Source organism: Acinonyx jubatus, chromosome C2 (assembly GCF_027475565.1).
Source record: "Acinonyx jubatus isolate Ajub_Pintada_27869175 chromosome C2, VMU_Ajub_asm_v1.0, whole genome shotgun sequence".
Classification (NCBI taxonomy): domain Eukaryota; kingdom Metazoa; phylum Chordata; class Mammalia; order Carnivora; family Felidae; genus Acinonyx; species Acinonyx jubatus.
This window is the reverse complement of record NC_069384.1, coordinates 87584227-87605577: the sequence shown is the minus strand read 5'-3', so window position 1 is coordinate 87605577 and position 21351 is coordinate 87584227. Positions and strand designations below refer to the sequence as shown.

Genomic DNA, 21351 nt, shown 5'->3' with positions numbered 1-21351 from the left:
GCTTTCATGATTCTCTCCTTGCCTGAGTATTTTGTGAATTTGACTATGATATGCTCCCTGGATTTAGATGTCTGTGTCTTTCCCCAGGCTAGGAAAGTTTTCCGCTATGATTTCCTCACATAACCATTCTACCCCTATTTCTCTCTCTTCCTCTTTTGGGACCCCTATGATTCTGATGTTGTTCCTTTTTAATGAGTCACTGAGTTCTCTAATTCTCAAATCATGCTCTTTTGCCTTAATCTCCCTTTTTTTCTGCTTCATTATTCTCCATAAGTTTGTTCTCTATATCGCTGATTCTGTTCTGTCTCATCCATCCTTGCTGCTGTGGCATCCATCCATGATTGAGCTCAGTTATAGAATTTTTTATTTCATTCTGACTAGTTTTTACTTCTTTTATCTCCACAGAAAGCGATTCTAGTTTTTTTTCAACTCCAGCTAGTATTCTTATTATCGTGATTCTAAATTCTGGTTCAGACATTTTGCTTGTATCTGTGTTGGTTAAATCCCTGGCTGTCATTTCTTTGTGCTCTTTCTTTTGGGGTGAATTCCTGCTGAATTCTGTGGTTCAGGTTGTGCAGATTGTTGTAGTAATCCTCAAATCAGTTTTCTAGGTGTGCAGGATGGTTTAGGGTTGGTCTGGCTGTGTTTCACGGATGTGAGACACACAAAACACTTTCATACTATCCTGCCATCTTGGCCACGAATTGTCTTATGTAAATGAAAAGGCTAAGGCTTCAGGCATGGTAGGATCTAGGTGATATATGTCTCTTTTTAAAATCTATTAAGTCTGATTTTCCCTTTGTTTTGTTTCCCAACAACTTCTGGTTTAGATGGGCATTTTAGCATGTAATCTCAGATAAGAGGTCCTTTTTCTCTCAGCATACAATTCCTAAAAAAAATAGTCTGGTTCTATTTGTTATGTGCCTGTTGTTAGACTCTGATCAACTTGCATCATGTGTCTTCCCCTATGGTTGGTGATGCGGAAATCCAAGATAGTGAGCCTCTCTAAAGTTGCATAAAATAGGGAAAGGCATATTCCAAACATGAAAGAATGGTGGGAAAATAAAACAACAACAACAAATATCCACCATATTTGGTAAGTGGGAGTTTGTGAGTTAGGTCCTCCATGATGCTTTCTTTGCCCTGACGAAGTGAATCCATGTCCTAGGAAGGGCTGAAGGGAACTTACATCTGTTGATCTCATATTAGGTTCAGGTACTGTGCTGGGTAACTCTTAAAATTGTCTGCGCCAGTTCATCCCTTTTAAGAGTTGGACATTGCCCAACAGCGAGAGCTGGGTCTCGTGTAAAAGGAGAACCCTGTTTGCCCTCACATTCACAGCTCCCATTTCACCCACTAGTACCTGGAACGATTCTTAACCTCTTTCTTCTGACCTGCCCTTAGTTTCTAGTTCATCATTGATCAATACAGTTTGTTCTACCAATTGGTTGTTTCCCAAAAGCTTCCAACCTGCTCTTCCCTTCTGCCTGACAGTTCTAAACACAGACTCCCCCACTCCTATTGATTTACTCTGTGGACAATTCACACTGAACTTTCAAGTTGGCCCTACCATGGTATATTGGTTAGCTCTACACTACTGGTATTCTCTGAGGTACATAGAATTATCCCAGGTTTTCTTCTGAAGATACAAATGTTCCAAGGAGTAAAGGAACTTTTGCAAAGATATACCTCTAGACATAATTAACTCAATATAGAGTTAAACCCAAAGCCTGATTATAATATATATATATATACATATATATATATATATGTATATATATATATAAATATATAAATATACCAGGCACTAACTATCTTAATATGCATGAAGTCTCTGCAAGTCCTTGCAAATTTGGCAAGTCAAGATAGAATATTTGGTCTAGTTAATAAAGATATTGTAGCTCAGTGATGTTCCCAGATAATGTTCTTGCCTGAATCTTGAATTATGAAAAGAAAAACAAGATTTGAGAATACAGAAAAACAGAATTGCTATGAAGATTATATGGTTTTTGAGGCAGGTGCTTACCAGAATTGTGCAGTATACAACTTGAACAACATTGCCTAGTGACCTTGCAAAGAAAGGAATAATTATTAAAATAAATTATTATGTAAAGTATATCATTTGCTTAAAGTTAAGCTTAAGACTTACTTGTATTACTTGTATATGTACGCATATGGAAATTCAAAGTAACGGCAATATACCTATGATTTACTTTAGCCCCGCAATTTCTCATATCTGATGCATATGCCTATAGAGTATCAGATTGTTGACTGTCTGCAAAAGCACAGCTTTTCAATTCTAAGGGTAAAAATTATATAAGCATTGGAATCCAAAAGCTTCTTTTATTTCAAACAGCTCTTAACATTTTGACAAGTTAAGCACACATGAATCATAAATGTACAGATTAAATTTCTCTCAGAATACAAATGGGTTTAAATTGGAGGAGGAAAAAGTGGTTGGTCAGATGCATCCCTATTTTGCTGAGTCACAAACTTTCAAAAAATAGCCTAGTGTTTGAAAAATCTAAATATGTTAATAAAACCACAAATGTGAATATTTCCATGTTCTAGTGTTATGTTTCCATTTTAGAGTCAAATGGTTTAACAAGCATGTTTAGAAAGAAATTCTCTCCTTTCCCCTAATTAATGGTTTTTCTTATCTGGCATCCTCTCCAATTTTCCCTGAATTTCTCTACTTCATCATTTCTAGTTAAATAGAAACATAAGCTGACTATGCCTGATTAAGACCATGTCTGCTTCTGTGTGAGCTCTAAGGTTTACCTGAGGAAGAATCTTCTCTGTTTGTTTCATCCATTGCATAACAGGAACACTTATTATTTGGGTCACTGAGTGAGAATCATCCACAAGACACACTTTGAAAAGGTGAGAAAAATAAATTGCTGCTTACCAGCTACACGTCTCAGATTCTTTAATAACATGATCTGACTTTGACTGGGTATATTGAGAAAGCGATAGAAAGGATGAAAGAAAAGTAGGGTAAATAATCCTAACAACAGTAAGTTGCCCACCTAAGTAAAAGCAGGTAACCCCTTCAGAGACAGCACAGAATTCCAGAAGTAGAAACCACCCCGTGTTTAATGCAGCCTCTCACTGGGTGGAAAAGGGCAGACGTTCATCTTTCTGGGACACGATGAGAACAGAAGCCAACATGTGGGCAAAGGAAGGAGGGGCCCAAGAAAATGGGAAAATAATAGATGAGGGTTTGGGATGAACACATAGTCGGGTGTTTAGCCTACGAAGAGCCAAGTGCTTGAGAAGGGCAGAGAAGGGAGGTGCCCATGAATAAAAAGATAATTAAACAAGAAGCCTCTTTCTTGGTGGCTACACTCCCTTTGCACTGATAGAGCACAATCACTTGTAAGTATTGCAGAGCCCTTGCTATTAAGAACTATGGTACCAAGAGCCATGAGGCATGACTCTATCTCAGTAGAGCGGTAAGCTTAAAGAAATATTGAGATTAAAGTGCCTATCTGCCTTGGGACAAAATCCATACTCAGTGACATCAACCTTATTGCTAACCTTTGATTTTCAGTATTACCTTGGAGACCAGCTTTGTATTTCCAGCATCTGGGTTGAATTGTCTTTATATTTTTCAAGCCGCCTTCTGCACCTAACCTTGTCATATTGGTTGTGTCAATTTGAGGGAGAAATGGGTCAAAAACAAATGAGATGGAATGTAATTCAAACAAAGTTGTGAAAAATCATCAGTTTTGCAGAGTACTACAAGGGAATGCAAAGGTATTTATGATTTGTTTCTGGATTCTGGGTCCAGAAAGGGGGAATTCCATTAATTTTGCCTTTAAAAAAATAAAAACAGTTTGGGGTGTGGTGTGGGGAGGGGAGAATGTCACTCTTTCTTTTTGTCTTCCATGTAAATTGGAACTGAGGAATGGCCAGGCTGTGTGGATGGTGCTGATTTCAGAGTTATCTTGAATCTCAAGGAAAAACCTATTTCTGTGTTTTGGGTGGCTTGAAAGTCCTCCAGGCAGCAACCTGCCTACTTGATTCGAAAGCCCATTTACCAGAAATTTCTTTGTGAACTCAATATGCCCTCAGTTGACCTTGTTCCTTGTATTTTTCCAATGTGCGAGTAGAGTCTTCAACAGCAAGCATCATTAGCTTCTAAAGGGGTAAGCATTGCTATCCGATATAAAGGAATCATTGTACAAAGCACATTCTATTATTATGATCCCACAGCCAAACAGAAGAAAATATGAATCCCTTTCCCTGGGATTTTTGAACAAATTGCTTTGAAGGTTCACCTGAGGGAAAGTGTCTACCATGCCCATGTAGCCATGTGGCTGCATGAAGTGCTTTTCTATTTAGATATTGAATAAAACTCAAGGGAAATAGTTTGGTGTATTAAACAGAACATTGCCAGATATGGGGCCCGATAGACCTGGGTTTAAATCTCAGCTTTGTTATTCACTAACTGAGACATTGAGCAAGTTACTTTTAAACTCTCTGGGTCTTAGCTTCTTTATCTGTAAATTGGAAACAACAGTTATCTTTGAAGGCCAGTGTCACAAAAGCCTATGTAAGTAAGTCACCTGGCATGTAGTGTGCATTCAATGAGGTTGGTTTCTTTCCCTTCTTCCTTTCCTCCAAGCGTCCTCCCTGCAGAAAGTAACATCTTGACCAGTGCTTGTCAAAAGACTCAGAAACTTCATGAACATAAAAGGACTCCACCAAACAACCCTTTAATAAGCTGCCCCATAAAAGCATCTGGAACAGATGTTTCATTTCTTTTAAAGAGCATAGGGTCCAGCAACAGAAAAGTTACATGTACAATGTGTTTTGAGCAGCGGTTTTAAAGTAGCTGGAAGGTCAGGTCACAAATGATCCAAGGTCCCTTCCAGTTCTAAAATGCTGTGGTACCATGAAATCGCAGCAGCTGCAAAGCAAGCCTGACCTTTATGACTCAGAAAGGATGGCATGCACAGGGTTGGCTATTGGGCGGACTGAAGATTTGATTAAACACCCACTTCCCTCAAATGTTAGCTTTGGGATTAACAGATCAAATAAATGCATGTTACCTCTTTGTCAGATGTAGCAAAGTTATTTCTGTCCACCAGTGTATTTTAATGGAGAGTGTACCCAGTAGCTAAACAAACCAGAAAACAAACAGTTCATGAAGATGAGACTGAGGGTGGGGGGAGGGACATTACCAGCCTGGTCTACTAATCTATTTATCACTGATCATCATTATCTATGTGAGGGAAACTAGCTATATATAAATTTATAGATCCTTAGGAAGAATCTATAAAGGTGTCTTGTTCTAAAACTAAGAACTGTCATGAAAATCCAAACAAGGATGCTGAAGTAAAAATGATTTTAATTTGTTATTAAAACCAAATTAATTTCCATTTAGATGAATTTTCAAAAACGAGTTCTAGAAAACTTAGTTTTGCAATGCTAAGCATTATTTGAAAAAATTTACTTTCAGTGGCTATTTCAACATGAGGAATAAAATGTAAACACACAGGATATGACAATACTTTCTATGGTGTGTGTGTGTGTGTGTGTGTGTGTGTGTGTGTGTGTGTGTGTGTTGGGAGGATATCTTTTTTTTTGAGGAGATAAACTTTATTCCTTCTGCTTTGAGAGTTTATTAGAAAGCACTGCAAGTTTTATATATCTTTTCATTCACTGGAAACACAGATTCAAAAATCAACTTTCTTTTTCACACTAAGAGTCAAGGGAGAGTCTGAGTAAGTAACAAGAACAGATCTTAAAGGCACTTCAAAATCACGATATTCTTGCCTAGGGGAGCAACAGTCTGTAGCAAAGAGAGTTGCAAAGACAAACATGATTGAAGCACCTACTGTATGCCAGGTTCTGCTTTGACACTTGTGAAATCCTGGAGCTGTGTAAATGCCCTCAGATGGTTTTCTAATTTACAGAAAAATAAAATACTTTTAGGGTGAAATGGAGTCTTCTAGTCAAAGCTGAGCACATAAGAGATCTAATGTATGTTAACCAATACTACATAGTATTAAAAATTAGTAAGGAAGGAATTTTCTTGACTGTCTCTGGGTTTTTATATTTTGAAATGTATTTTGAAGTATTTTGAAATTTACATTGGTAAATTTTTACTGTCTACGTGAAAAGAACCGCGAGGGTATAAAATGACTAAAAATGTTTCTGCCTTTAATTACAGTCTAGAAGGTCAAAATATATATTCTTGGTTTAGCTGAATGCTACATATAATTACTAATGGTATAATTTTTACAGGTGAATTTTCATAGATAGGTATGAAACAAAACTATTTGATTTCAACCTTACAAAGATAGAGTAAACCGCCAAAGCCTTAAGAAGTCAATCAATCAATAAAAGTGGCAATAGAAAGTGAAACAAAACTGGTGTGGGTGTGTGCGTGGGTGGTGGGCACACCAAAATGTTCAGTGATATTTTTGTGGTGGTAGAAACAAATGATCTTGGTTTTAATTTTTATTTTTTTTTAAATAGCCTAAATTTCTTGTATAATTTAAATATTTAAAATATAAAAATTCTTTAGAAGGAAGAGATGGAGAAGGAAGAAATTGAATTAGGGCGACTAGGAAAGAGGAAGGTGGGAAGGAAGTCATGTTTGAAAAGAATATTTCTCCTCTCACACATCTAGGAATCCTGGCTGTCCAGGCCATAAACCCATAGCTGCTCATTCTGGCTTATGAAGTTTGTCAAGATTTTCCCATATGTGGCAGCCATGACTGAAGACCAATCTAAGTCTGGAGGGAATGGATAGATACCTCATCTGAGATACATAGGAAAAATTAGCATGATGGAATGGGTAAAGCAAATGGGAGAAAAAGTTTACAACTGTTGGCCCAAATTACATTAGGAGCAAGTGAGGGGCGCCTTGGTGGCCCAGTTGGTTAAGTGTCTGACTTGGCTCAGGTCATGATCTCACCATTCCGAAGTTCGAGCCCTGCATTGGGCTCTTTGCTGACAGCTCAGACCCTGGAGCCTGCTTCAGATTCTGTATCTCCTTCTCTCTCTGCTCCTCCACTGCTTGTGCTCTCTCTCTCTCAAAAATAAACATTAAAAAACATTAAATAAAAAATTAGGAGCAAGTGAAAGGCCAAACGAAAGGGGGTTGGAGCCATGGAGTGACAAGTAGATGGGGATGGGTGCTTCTACCGAGTGCAGGGTAGGGTCCTTGTTCAAGGAGAGGCTGGCTGGGATGCCATGGGATTGAAGGGAGGAAGTAGGGGTGCGGTCACCAAACTAAAGTAAGGTTTGGGGTTTGAGCCATTTGCTGGAATGACACCTGGTGTTTCTTGTGGCACCATCAAAGTATTCTTGCCAAGTTAGAACTCCTAGGGAAGCCTCAAGAGATTTCCATGAAGTGAACCACCTATGAGCAGTCTGCCCATTGGTAAAGGCATAGATCCAGCGAAATGGGTTCTGTTTCTCCTGGGTGAATTTATCTATGGCTGTTTTGTGTCATTTCTGCTGGCACTACATGGCCCTTCAGATACACAGAACTAGATGCAGGTTACATTTCCAGTATTGCTGCATGGGGTGTAGATCAGTTTTTTTTCTCCCCCAAATCTAGGATCCTGTAGAACACGTTTGGACTGAAGTTCTGTTAGTTTCCATGTTGTATGTAGGTGACATAGAATGGTATAGAGACTGATGGACTGGAGATATGCTTTAAAAATCAGAGTATTCCACAGAAAAATCCAGCTTTCTGATACCTTTGGCAAAGATCTGTTAAAATTAGACCCCAATTCCTGCAAAGGAGCAATGGGATAGAGCTCAACAATGATGTTCATTCTTTTACTTCTTGTGTGACTGGGATATTCTCCAAAGGGATTATTTTGTTTACTGGTAAAAAGAGACCCTTAGGAGCAAACATTTCTCATTCCTCCTCTGGTCATCAGGTGTGCATATGACTCCTAAAACTCTGACTTCATCTAGGTCCATGAAGGCAGTGAATTGAGCACAAGATACTAAACTGAGGATGATGGAGTAGAAAGGTGAAAAGAAAAGGGGTCTCTGATGACATCATTGAGCCACTGAATTAACCTTCCCTTCAGCTATCACAGCTTCAGATTTCTTGTTAAGGAAGATAATCCATTTTGTTGATTCTAGGTTTCACTTGATTTTCATAGTTCAACATCTCTGAAATCAGAACATGTTTTGTCATGATAATATCTTACAATCACTGCTGGCCAGGGGTGGTCCTGACATAGTTGTCATTGCCTGTGCATGTGTCAGTTTGATTGTGATTCCCAGTGACATGACTGACAGCTGCAGCCTCTTGTGGACAGTTCAGCCAACAAACTATTAAAGGATGTTAGAGTTAGGGATCTTGTTTTCTGTCCGAACACTTTCCACTGACAACTTCTGGAAACATAAAGGAAGCATCATCATCAACATTTACATGATGACTGTCAGTGCTTGGAAGAAAATTCAAGAGGCAATCGTAGAGTAATCTCTTAAGGAATGCTGCATCGCCAACACTCTTGATGTCACAGAGGACAATATTGGTTGGAAAAAAATGGATATTGATGGTTCTGAACTTAAAGAGTATTAGAGAATATAAATCGATATATTTGATTTATGGTTATGTATGTACATGTACTTCTGATATGTAATATTTAGTGTATATGTGATATACGATATATGTCTAAGTTTCACAAATCTTCTCAGTAGAAGATAAAATAAACATTTTGAAGCATTAGAGAATGCTGTGTCAATGAACATTGACAGTGTTTTATTTTTTTCTTTCTTACTGGTTCATAAAATAATGGTATGTGTTATAATTGGTGTCTTACATTTGACAAAATCATTAATAAATTCTTTGTTATTTAAGCTGGGACTTTCTGTTTCTTGCCATCAGACGTTTCATGCCATGCTACAATGAAATAGCATGTAGTTTATGAAAATTCTATAGTCAGTAGCTTTCTTTTTAGCTCCCTAGAGAAAAAAAAAGTAGAATAAGTTAATATCCATGGGAATCTGAGTTCTTGATCTGGTCTCTTCATAGGTAGCAACTGATGCAAGTAGTGACAAGGTTCCTTTCTTAGTATGGTGGGTAGGGCAAGCAAGGGGAGACTTGTCTGTGAGCTAAGAAGACATCTCTACGTCCTCTCTTCTGCCAAGGCATGTCACCATTCAACAACCATTAGTTATGCTCATGTGCTAACGAGCAGGATCTTCTGGAAATGAAAATGTGCTAGCCTCATCACTAACAGATTTCTTAATTAACCTGCTGATACTCTCAGCAACAGAGTTAGCTGTTGTCTTAGAAATGGATTATTTGGGTCCTACAGTACTCCCTTTATTCTCTCTGACTATTATAGGATCAGGGTGCTCTTTGATTAGCCTGTCATAATTTCCTAAAGTAAGCAAGAATTTGAGAAACCGCCCATGGCACATTATTGCATTGCTTAAACTTGCTGCTGACTCTTTTATCCTTTGATAACTAAGACCTTCCTGAACAATAGTGTTAATTATACCAGTCATGTAGTCTACACCGATGCCTCTTCCCTTGACATGTTTCATCCTCATAGGCAAGATTAGTGGCCTCCCTCACAGAAGATTCACCATAGGCATTCCCTGTCGGGAGAAGAAATCTTTCCTGCCCTTCCACCTGTGCACGTCCCAGGCATTCATGCCTGAGATGTACTTGCCACAATGTGGGTCTCGTGTCTTCAAGAGGAACTAAGCTGTGGACTGGGAGTGCCAGCCCTGTGTTAAAGTGCACATTTCTCATTAAATGCAAATTCATCATTTGAAAAGGTTGAATAGAATTCTATTTTAAAAAAATAATTCCAGTTGGTTAAATTTAGTGTCATAAAAAAAATCCAAACCAAGAATAGTTTCTGGTGTTGAGCCCACCGTGTTTCTTTTGTTGTGAAATCGGGCAGTATTTTCGTTCACTGTGAGTATTCCCTGCAGTGTTTCTCCTTTTGAGAACGCCTATCCATGGCTTTGTTGGCTTTCATAGGACTTGTCTTTCCTTCTGAAGTGACTTTCTAAATTTTATTATTGCAAACAGGTGGGACCTTGATTTTTATTTTAATTTTTAACTTTCCCTCAACTATTTTGCCTCTCCTGTCATCACCTGGGTCTGCTGTATTCCTTCCCACCACCCCCATCTCTTCATTGATGCCATATTTGATCCTCTCCCAAGGATCTCAAAAGAGACAGCCTTGAAAGACAAATCTCCATATTTTTTGCAACAGTTATTTCGGTGTTGAAGACTGGATAGTCCACCAATGTCCTGTCAGTCGCCCTGACCTGCCTATAGTCTTCTCTTCTCTTATTCAATTCTTCCTTGGTTCCTTGGTGATCATAAGAAAGCAACTCCTGTTGACTAAATGCGTATTTGGTGCTCCCGGGGCCTGTCCTGAATGCTGAATAGACATAATCCTGTTCAATTCTTCTAACTGCCTTAAAAGTAATTATTATTATCCTTGTAAAGACAGGGAAACCAAAGGTCAAAGTAATGAGGCAACTAGCCTGGTTTACCTAGATAGGTGACAAAGCTAAATCTCACAAGCTCATTTTCCTGACCATGAAAAAGTTCCTCTTGTTATAGAAATAGCATTCAGAGTCTCCTAAAGAATGTGTTAATTTCTGTTTTTGGTTGGGGGCGTGGTGGTGTGGCCTTTTAGTCTACTTCACTTTCATTATGTTCATGACATAGCAACATAAGAATGATCGTATCCATGAGCTCAATTTTCCAAATACTTGATCTTTTGATATTTTGATATGTTTTCTTTCAAACTGTACCGCATCTAAGACATTATCACCAGTTTTTTTGTATTAATTTCTAAATTAAATTTTCTCTACGTTTGTGGTCAATGTGTTTCTTGTCAGAATTCTGCCAAAGTTTCAGGATTTCATGATAGATTCTGTTTCATGATCCTGATTGAAACTTTTGGTTCTGTATCAGATTTTCCTGGCAAAAGACGAAACAAGACAATAATCATCTAAGAGTGGTGTGTGGGGTAATATGCAGTCTTGGGGACTACTGGGAACTGAAATCATACACCAAAAATAAACCTAATTTTATAGTATGTGATATGGGAATGCTAACATCAGTGTTTGTACAGGAATCAATAGGTCTGATCGGTTGATGGATTTGCTGAGAAATGCCTTGAAAATAACAGGAGTAATGTAAAAAGCCCATCTGTTAAATCCAGCAGCAGTCCTTCATCCCACAGGAAGGGCGGCTGCTGATTCCTCCTGTGATTCCTCAGACTCAGCTAGACATTCCGAGGTCCTTGGGATTCGATTCCAAGATAACAAAAATGATGGGATAATTTAATTCTGGATCAGTCGGCTTCAGGATAGGAAGATCTGCTCGTGAATATTCTAAACTCCCTCCATAACGAAGAAGCTATATTGAAGAAGAACTCTGTAATTCAGCCACCCTGGGGAACAAATCAACTAACAGATTTGGAAGAGAAAAGAAGACCATTTTATGTGGCTTTTAACAAATTTGCTCATTATCTGTTTAATATTTTCTGGGCTGTGAACAGTGATTAGTATTTCAAATTAATTCTTGGATGGTTTGCTTGGCTGACTAAGTTAGGATCTCTAGGAACAGTAATCAGAAGATCATGTAATCCAGCTGGATCAGCTTCTCCTCTCCCATCCCCCATGTGGTCTCTGTTAGCTTCCTCCAGCTCTAGTAATTAAGCAATTTTGTTTCTGGGCACTGTGTGGACCAGAGTGTACCTTACTCTGAGGTCTGCCTATGGGTCTTTAGAGAAGTCTGAAATTGTATGGAAAATGTAATGTTCATGAACAACCAAGCCTCTTTCTGGAGAGAAATCATAGCTTTCATCAGATTCTACACTAATAGTAGCAAACATTGGTTAAAAAAATAATCATTTAATATTTTTTTTTCTTTTTTCCTTTCTGTGTGGAAGTCTATCCCCTGATAATATTAATGAACTCAGACTCTATTCTAGGTGCTTTGGATACATGAATGAGCAAAACTAGGTTGCCATCCTTCTGGGCTCTCCAACCAGAGACTTTAAGTTCAAACAGGGGAGTAAGATCTTAAGAAGCCATCAACCTAGGTGGTCCAAGAACTTACTAATAATGGTCAAGAGTAAACATGGTCACTCAGATTGGTGCTTATTGTCAGCTCTGTTGGATTTTGTTTTTGTGTTTTATTTGTATTTATTTTTGTAAGAACCCTTCATAAACCATTCTCCCCCTCGACGATAGTTGGGGAATCCCGTGCCGAGTGTGCGCAGATGCCTAAGCAGTCTCTGGTTCACACACCCGTCTGTCAAGCGCCTGGCTGCTGCACATGACACGAGAGCTTACAGGATCCATCCACACTGACAGAAGAGAAAACCAGAGGCATGGACCTTGACAAGTTCTGCCTCATCCCCAAATAAAATTGATTCAGGCCACTAAAAAACTCCAAGCTCTTTCATTAATAGGCCTCAGAAAACCACAATAAATCAGCCTATTAGAGTGCAGCAGGGGTGCAAATTGGTGTCTCAGTTAATGTAGATAAAGATTTCAGTACGTACTGCATATATCAAAAATTTAACACATGCTGCTTGCAGAGTTTTAATGAATACAAAAAGCTCAATTGCTTAAAACCAACACAACCCAGGCATTACTTCATTTAGCTGTCAATAAAATTGTCTCTTATTTTATTTTCTAATGGTTTATCAATACTGGTAATTTGCCACTGGTTATAAAAAGGAGGATGGGGTGGGGGGAGGGAAAGGAATTTAAATAAGTCCTGCTAACTAGAAAAGAGCTTGGTGGGCCATTTTGTTCTGCTACACAAGTTAATGACCAGATGATGTGAGGTAGTGAAATCCAATTGCTCCCTTAGACTACAAACATCAGCCTTACTTGGAAGGACACATTAGGTTAGGGGTGCACTTGGCTCGGCAAATCTCTTCTTGTCTTTTGATAAAGGATGTTAAGGCATTATAATCCAGTCTCTCTTTAAAAAGTTCTGACTAAGGGAAAAATGTTTTTTTTTTTTCTTTTCCCAGGTAATATAGTAGCAGCGTGACGTTTGTCCATAGAAACCCAATGCAAGATCTCACCTGCCTTAACTACTTTCTATAAAATGCAGAATCAACAGCCCTTCTTTGAAGCAGGTGAGGAAACTCTGTCTTTGAGGCTGAAGTGAACAAGCCATGTCCATCTCCCCAGTGAGGCAAGGGAAGGGCTTCTCATCCTGGTTCTTACCTGCCTAGCTTCAGAGGTGTGAGGGGAGTGACTGTTTATTTTTCTCTGAATGAGATTTATTTAGTTTAAAAAATCCAGATTCATGAAGATGAATGAACCATGAGAAGTTATTCATTGATTGATGTGTTCCATAAACATTCATGCCAGGCTAATGTATTAATAAGTTAATGTAGAAATTAACCTGTGCCTTATTTTATTATTTTCTTGCTTGAGCAGACTTAGAAAATGAATGAAGAAGTACTTGTGTCCTTCACCCACAGAGGAAGGGTGACAAGACTTCAGTGTTCTTCACTTTCTAGGCTTCTTTGCCCAGGACAAAAAAGAGAGGGGAGAGCCTCCCTTCCTCCCTCCCTCCCTCCCTCCCTTCCTTCCTCCCTCCCTCCCTCCCTTCCTTCCTCCCTCCCTCCCTCCCTTCCTCCCTCCCTCCCACTCCCTCTCCCTCCCTTCCTCCATTCCTTTCTTCCTTCTTTCTTCCTTTTTTCTTTCCTTCTTTCCTCCCTCCCTCCTTCCCTTTCTCTCTCTCCCTCACTCACTTCCTTCTTTTTTCTTTCTTCCTTTTTTTCCTTCCTTCCTTCCTTCCTTCCTTCCTTCCTTCCTTCCTTCCTTCCTTCCTTCCTTTTCTTTCCTCCTTTCCATTTTCCTCTAAGGCTGGTGGAGATGTAACCAGTTTGGTGACTTCTTTACTCAGCCCTTTTGGGGTTCTTTCCAGGCCTTGAAGAAAATGAGTCTGAAATATTCTGCAGTTGTCATAGACCTGTCCCCTGCTCATATTTGCACTTTCCTGAGGTAACGACACTTTAGAAGGAGGATGGTCTCTTAGGTGATTTAGGTGGCTTCCCCCAGATGCTGCCACCTTTGAAGAAGGGGGAAAAGGGTCCTTGAGGGCCAGCCAAAGGTGAGTTTGGAGGATCACAACTCCATCACCTCCTAGAGTAGCAGAAGGAGAAACAATGTCCAGGTAACCAATGCTGACTAATGCCTGAGGGCAAGCCCCTCATTTTCATGAATCTGGATTTTTTAAACTAAATCTCATTCAGAGAAAAATCAACAGTCACTCCCCTCACACCTCTGAAGCTAGGCAGGTAAGAACCAGGATGAGAAGCCCTTCCCTTTCATGGACTGCCTAAACCCAAGGAAGGAGGAAGACACCCCAATAAATGGTTCTGCTGTTTTTATTACCAAGTGACAGTTGAGAAATTAGAGGGATGTAAGATTTGTTTTAGAAAGGTAAAGAATTGTGGCACTCCTTGCAGTCTATGTTGTGGGATGATTTCTATTTATGACACATTTATTGGGCATCATTTCTGAGCTAGACCCTTATGCTAGGCAAATGGAAAGACCCATTGCCTTCTCTCAGGGTAATCTGAATCTAGTGAGGAAGGCAGACAAATGGACAGAGAACTATAATACAGGAAGGATTATTTTTCTAGTAGTGTGAGCAAAGAGCAGAACAATGAAGAGCAGAGGGGGGGGTGGTGGTGGCTGAATCTGCTTGCACCTTAAAGAAGAGGGATGGGGTATAGTTGAGCAATTAAAAGTGAGGGATCAGCATTTGCAAAGCCACAGAGTTGTAGAAGGTTGCCCTGTGTTGGGGGCCTGTGAGAAGTTCTCTGTTCATGAAGGTGGGGCTGCAGAGTACCTGGTATTAAGTGATAAGAGCTGAGGTCACTCAAGGCCTTGGGTAATGAGTGACATCAACTGAAAGAATATTTCAGCTTAGTCTCTGCCCAAGGAAACGTGAATGATTGAAATTGTACAGTTCACATATAAATGACCCTTGATACAGGATTTTCCCAACTTTGACAAAAATATTAAAAATGTACATGACAGTGACAATAATGAGTTGTGAAGCTGAAAGAAATTTTTGAAATTATCGCCAATAATAAATTCTGGTCAACTATGTTAGGGGGCAAGCTGAATTATTTTTCTAGTCTCTCTATAGAGAAGGTTATTACAGAATCTGGTTGTAGGAAGAGAAAATCAAAGATTATGCAGCCAAAAAATGGAGAATAAAAGCATTTACTGGGGTTTTTCAAGCAGATAATTAACAAATCTTATGTCATTTTTTCCCTGGGTTTTAAAATTTTGATAATTGGTTGGCTTATAAAAGTTAAAATTTTTATGCTTTCTTCTTGCATTTTAAGGAAATATTCACTGTTGACCTACTTCGATATTTATACTTTGTATTATTATTCTTAAAGAAGTCCCCTACCCCCCAGATTGTATAAGCTTCAGGTTCCTCAAACCTCGGTTAGTCTTTAGGTAGGCACAGACACTGGGGAGGTGGGCTGGGACCAGTCTGGAATCTGAGCCTCAAGAAATGGTGAAGGACCTTCATGTTCACCTGAGGTTTCACGTCCTTATCTTATGAGGAAACTGGGCCAAGAGAAGTCAAGTGACTTGAAGTTCTCAGAGCTTTTTGGTAGTAGAGCCGGGAGTAGGACCCCATCTCTGACTTCTCTGGCATTATCATCTCCTTCAGATTAAAGCCTACAAAGAACAAGCATCAAGTAAGGGCAGGGGGTCACCAACAAGCTAATTCATTTGTTTTGGCCACTCTCATGTTAAAACAACCGAATGTCAAGGACTTTAGGTAGGACATGCTGTCTGCTGTTCACATAGTACCTTCCACTCCCATCCCCTCAGACTTGGGTGACAGATGCACCTGTCCTGGGTAGCTTGCAAAGGCATTTGGCTTAGGGCAATGGTGCTTGGAAAACAGAGAGGTTTTGAGACTGCGGGCTTGAGGCACTCCCTTCCAGGGAAGTATTGCTAGATGTGTGCTCCCATATGAATCTGCCATAGCAATATCCATCAACCGCGCTGCTCTTTGAGTTGGTTACTGGGTAGGAAAAGAACAGAAGTTACATTTTACCTGCCAGTTTTCTTCAGGTAGAAGTGAGAGCCAGCCACACTGGTTGTTTGTGGACATGCAGTCATGGGCTTGGGAAGCTGGAAAAAGGCACACTTTTTGAAGGTGAACACTGCCTGTGAGGAGGGCAGCCCAGTCAGAGCATACCTCAACAAGGGACTGTTTGTATTTCATTTCAGCCCTTGGCCACACATTGTCTGCCCACTTAAGTTCCAAAGAAAATGCAACATTGCAGGTGTTCTCAGGATAACAATGGCCCAAGAGCAGGGATGTTTTCAGTTTTGAAAGCAGCTAAAAATTCAATAACAAGGGACCTGATTCCAAACTATTATGTTTCTGTAAAATTCTGGCTGATTAGCATAGGAAAGGCTTCTTAGCTATAAGTTAATTCACACTGGGAGATAACTTATGGTTATGGATTTGGTGCAGCTCAGTTCTCTCATGATATCAAGCTCTAGGCCCTTCTGTGCAGCACCTTGGACTATTTTTCTTAGGGATATATGTAAAGATGTAGCATACATAAAGTATTATGAACCCCTGTATTATTCTTAAGAAACTCTGCATTTATCTAAAATCTACATGCTATGGTTTTACGTTTACTACCTCAAATTCATGTAACAATCTTGCAGTATTTTCATTTTATAAATAAAGAAGTCAAGGCTCAGAGAGGTCATTATAACCCAAGACCACACAGTTATTAATATAACAGACTGAAAACTAGAACTCAGTTCCGTTTGGTTGCAAAGCTATCATATACTGCTGCCTCAATACAATTACCATAAAGGAAAGCTGAAGCTGATGAGTACTGGTAAGCAGGACTCTTCTGAAGTCCTGTGTTGTGCCTGAGTACAGCCTATGCTACTCAGGTCATTACTCTTGAGGCTGGTTCATTGCATTTAGTTCTAGGCTCTGTTGTGGGGTTGCGTTGATGGGCTGGGGGGTTGCCATAATGTTCAATGACTACCTGTTTTTGAATATAGTTACTTTTTTTCCTCCTGAATAGACCTGGAAAGTCAGAGAACAGAGTCACTGAGCTACTTTGTATCCATCTCTGGGGCTCTTCCCCACCCACCCACTTCAACATCTAAGACTTAAGGTACACCATGCTCTTTTGCCACCACATTCTTTCATCCCCACCCAGAAGAGTCTTTGCCTACATTCCTTCACTTTTCTTTGTCAGCCTCTCAGATCTGGAGTTCATGGTGGACAGACTGGCTGCTAAGGACATGATGTATTTTTTGTGAATGACTTCAAAGTATTTAAACCAGTGGGAGTCAAAGATTCTGAATTCCAGGAGAAACTCAAGCCTTCATCCCTCACAAGCCTGCAGTCTTTCAAGGAGAAAGAGCTCAAATATGGACCAAAGACAAATGTGCACTTTTAAGGACACATAATGTTGCCCCCAGAATAGGGGTGAAATTTTAAGCAGCAGGTGTAAAGCTGTCATAATAGTTTCTATCTTGCTTTGTTCCCCAAACATGTGGAAGCAAAGAACAAATACTATGCAGTGATTAAGAGAGTGTGCTCCAAATTGGAGGCATTAGTGTGAACTTATTTTCAAAATATTTACAAATGTGTATGCATGCACATGTGCTCATGTATGTACATGTTTGTATATATAGGTAAGTGTATGCATGTATTTGTATATATGCATGCATATATTTCCCAGCTGTACTGAAAGGAACTAGAAGCAAAAAAAAAAAAAAAAAAAAAAAAAAAAAAAAAAAACCTCAGTAAATACTGAGCACATGCAGTGCTCAGATTTTGGTCCTTAATACCATTCTTTACTAAAAGAGCAAAGATCTCTCAGAGAAATGGATGAATCTCGACCTGGGGCATAGAAAGTTCCAGAGGGGACTGGAACATCTCGTTATGCAAGAAAATAAGGAAATGTTAAAAACAATGATGAGCGTATGTCATAAGGATAAGAGAAGCTAAAACAATTTGAATATCAAAATAAATCGGGAGAGTATGAATATAAATCAATAAAGAAAATAGAAACCCACAAACCTATACTGACAATAAATAGATAAGTAAATAAATGGAGGAAAAGGGAGAGCCCTTACTTACTCTAGAAAGCCAAGAACTGACTGGTAAATGTGGAGGCATCATTTTATAAACATCTTAGTTAAGAATGGCTCAAGCAAAAAATCATCATTGAATGCTAAATCTGAGGAGGGGGTATTTTGATGAGGAACAGTATATTTTCATGTTCTTTAACTGACTCCCCACAGGCTGCTTATTAGTTTTAAGGGGAATAATTATAAACTATATGGTGTAAAAATCAAACAACACCTTGATTCGATAAACAAACTGAAATCACCAATGAGGAGCAAATAAACATTGGGTACTTTCAGAATGTGATACCATGAGAAGCACATAATATCACTTATGAATATTCTGGCAAGAAATGTGTAACTTAAATGTGAGGACACATCAGACAAACCTCAAATCAGGCATTTACTGCTAGAAAAAGGGGAGGAAGGAACTATACTCTTCAAAATGTCAGTGTCCTAGAAGACAAAAACTATGGAAATGTTTCAGATTAAAAGAGATTAAAGAAACATGACAAGTACATGCAAACCTGATCCTAGACTGAATCTTGTAGAAGAGGAAAAAATATGCAATAAAAGACATTTTTAGGTCAATTGGAAAAATTGGATTATATAGATTAGATTATAATTTTGTTGTTAATGTTAGCTTTACTGAATGAGATAACTGTGCTATGGTTATGTAAGAGAATATCCCTCTTCTTAGGAAATACGCATTGTATCATTTAAGGGCAAAGGGGCGTAATGTATTCAACTTCCTTCTAAATGGTTCAGGAGAAAAACATCATATATAATGTCTGTTGTACATAACGTATAAAACATTATTTATATGTAAGGAGATGAGAGAGCAAGCAAACAGGAGTGCAAACGAAGCAAATAAGAACTATTAACAATAGGGGAATCTGGGCAAAGAATACATCAGTGTTTTTGTACTATTCCCATTCTTGGTAGCTTTTTTGTGAGTTTGAAGTTATTTACAAACAAGAAATTGAAAGAGAGGCTTGACTGTTGTAGTTCCAAATCTGGTTATTAACTAGCTATGTGATTTTAAACAAGTTTTGCAATCGCTCTGTGCCTCAGTTTTCTAACTAGAAAGCTAAAATAATAGTACCTTCCCCATAGGGATTTTGTGGAAAATAATGGAGATAATGAAATTGTTTATGACTGTTGACTTGGATGTCTTTTGATTAAGGAGGTGCCCTAGCTTTGGGAGGTAAATTAGGAACTTGGATGAGGCTTGGGGTTTGAGGCACGAAGCAAGATACCAAGGTAGGTCCCCAGCCTAGGATTTCTGCTGAAGAGGCATGAGATACCTCTGGGAAAAGAATCCTCTGTATCCCAAATTCAAAGATTTGGGGCTACAGTTGGAGGTACATTAAAGAGTGAACATACTTAAATATCTGCTTTAAAAGCAGAAAAAGTGTCAGTGACTCTGATAGCTAGTCAGATTCTGAGATTGAGGAGCCTAGTGATCTTTCTAGAAACGAAAGACCAGAGGACCAGAGTCTTTTGGGGGAGGAAAGGTGAATATTTCCTAGTAACAAAAGCAGCAGTGAACATAACAGATTCAATGCTGGGAAATAGGACAATTATAAATAAACCTGGTACAAGTTCTCCCCAAACAGAGGTTGCCTTATGAAAAATTCTGTCAGTTAACAGGATGCTTAAATGGCAGTATCAGGCAAGAGGAGAAAAATGTTGGCAGTGCGCAGGAGAGGTTGAAGGCCGAATCTGTTGTGCCCACGTTGGTTTCCTAATTTGGGTAGTTTCTCTCACAAGCTCCTTATTTGAACGCAGCTTTGGCAGTGTTATGATTAGAAACATAATGCATTCCACATGTGCCTGGAAGCCTGAGAGGCCACATTTCAGGGTTTTTAGTGATGACTGCCAAGGTGGCCCCCTGGAAAGGCACCTTGCTGTGACCCTGGCTCAAGTCACAGTTTCCCTGGCTGGTCATGAATAATGATTGTTAGAAGGAAACAGGGCAGGGGCTCGACCACCTTGTCTACTCCCTTTCTCCTTCAGCACTCGGGTGAGACGAGGAACCCGGAGGAGGGCAGTGGTCTGTGACCGAGGGTGTGGGGAATCAGCGAGTAGGGAGAGGCTTCGTGGATCCTTTCTTTTCCTTTTTGCCACCTCGCTTCAGCCCTGAAACTCTCAGCTCGTGTGTTCTGTTGCTCAGTAGAATAACCCTCCTTTGCCTGGCCAGAGGGTGTGGTGAGGAGGAGGCCCAACCTCAAAGTCAAATTCTCCAGCTCAATTGCTTTCTGGCTTGGGACTTGGGAAGAATTAGCCTCTCTGAACCTCAGTTTTCTCAGCTGCAAAACGAGGTAATTCCTCCAGGCCTGTGAAAAAGGGAGGAGGTGACTAGCATTTAGTGTCTAGGACAAGCCAGGGTCCAGATGGCACCCTGTGGATGGTTGTCAGCACCATTCTGTGAGCACCTGAGCAGAGGCCTGCCCTTTCTACCTCAGTGTCTTGTCTCCAGCTCCCAAGTCTGAGCACAGATCTGTCTGCATACGTCCATCCTGAAATGTCCATTAGCTGGACAGCTTGTACTTACTCCTTTTCCTTACGGCTTTAATGGTCCTAATGTTAAAACGCACCTCCTCTTTAACCTTCTGAAATAGAAAACCATGCCGAGACTGCTCATTCCTAACATAGTTAATATTTAGCATTTTGATGCTATGTCTCTGCATAAATTGTTAGCTACCTCAATCATGCTCCCATCTGATTTACATTTCTTTCTTGTCTTCTAAATGGCCTCCCTTCTTTTTTAGGGGTCAGACTGACCACTCTTGAGAAGAGAAGAGACAAGGTCAATAAAATCTGACGTTATTGTGTGTGTGTGTGTGTGTGTGTGTGTTTATTTTTTTTTTAGTAAAACCAGACCTTGTTGTGGTAGTTGTTTGCATGTTTCCAGTTAAGCCAGAAGCCTTTAATGGTCTGAGTGAATTAAGTTCCATCTTCTTATCCTATACAACAATATGAAGCACTGTGAGCTCCTGTCTGATTTGAAATGTGGATAAAATTCTCTCTTATCAACTGCTAGTCAGAAGTATAACAACAAAAGAATTGATTTAGAGTTGGAAGATCTTGACTTGAGTCTTGGCTTCACACCTGCCAGTTCCCCAATCTCCGACAAGTAAATTCACCTCTCTGAGCCTCAATTTCATCTAGAAAATGAAGATGAAAATATCCTTTCTCAGGCAAGTGTTG

General features: G+C 39.5%; 1 long non-coding RNA gene across 4 annotated transcripts in view; it reads left to right on the top strand.

Moving 5' to 3' along the window:
* Positions 1–21351, top strand: part of LOC128315234 (uncharacterized) — a 597865-nt gene that overhangs the window by 427173 nt on the left and 149341 nt on the right. The gene's annotated exons all lie outside the window — the stretch shown is intronic.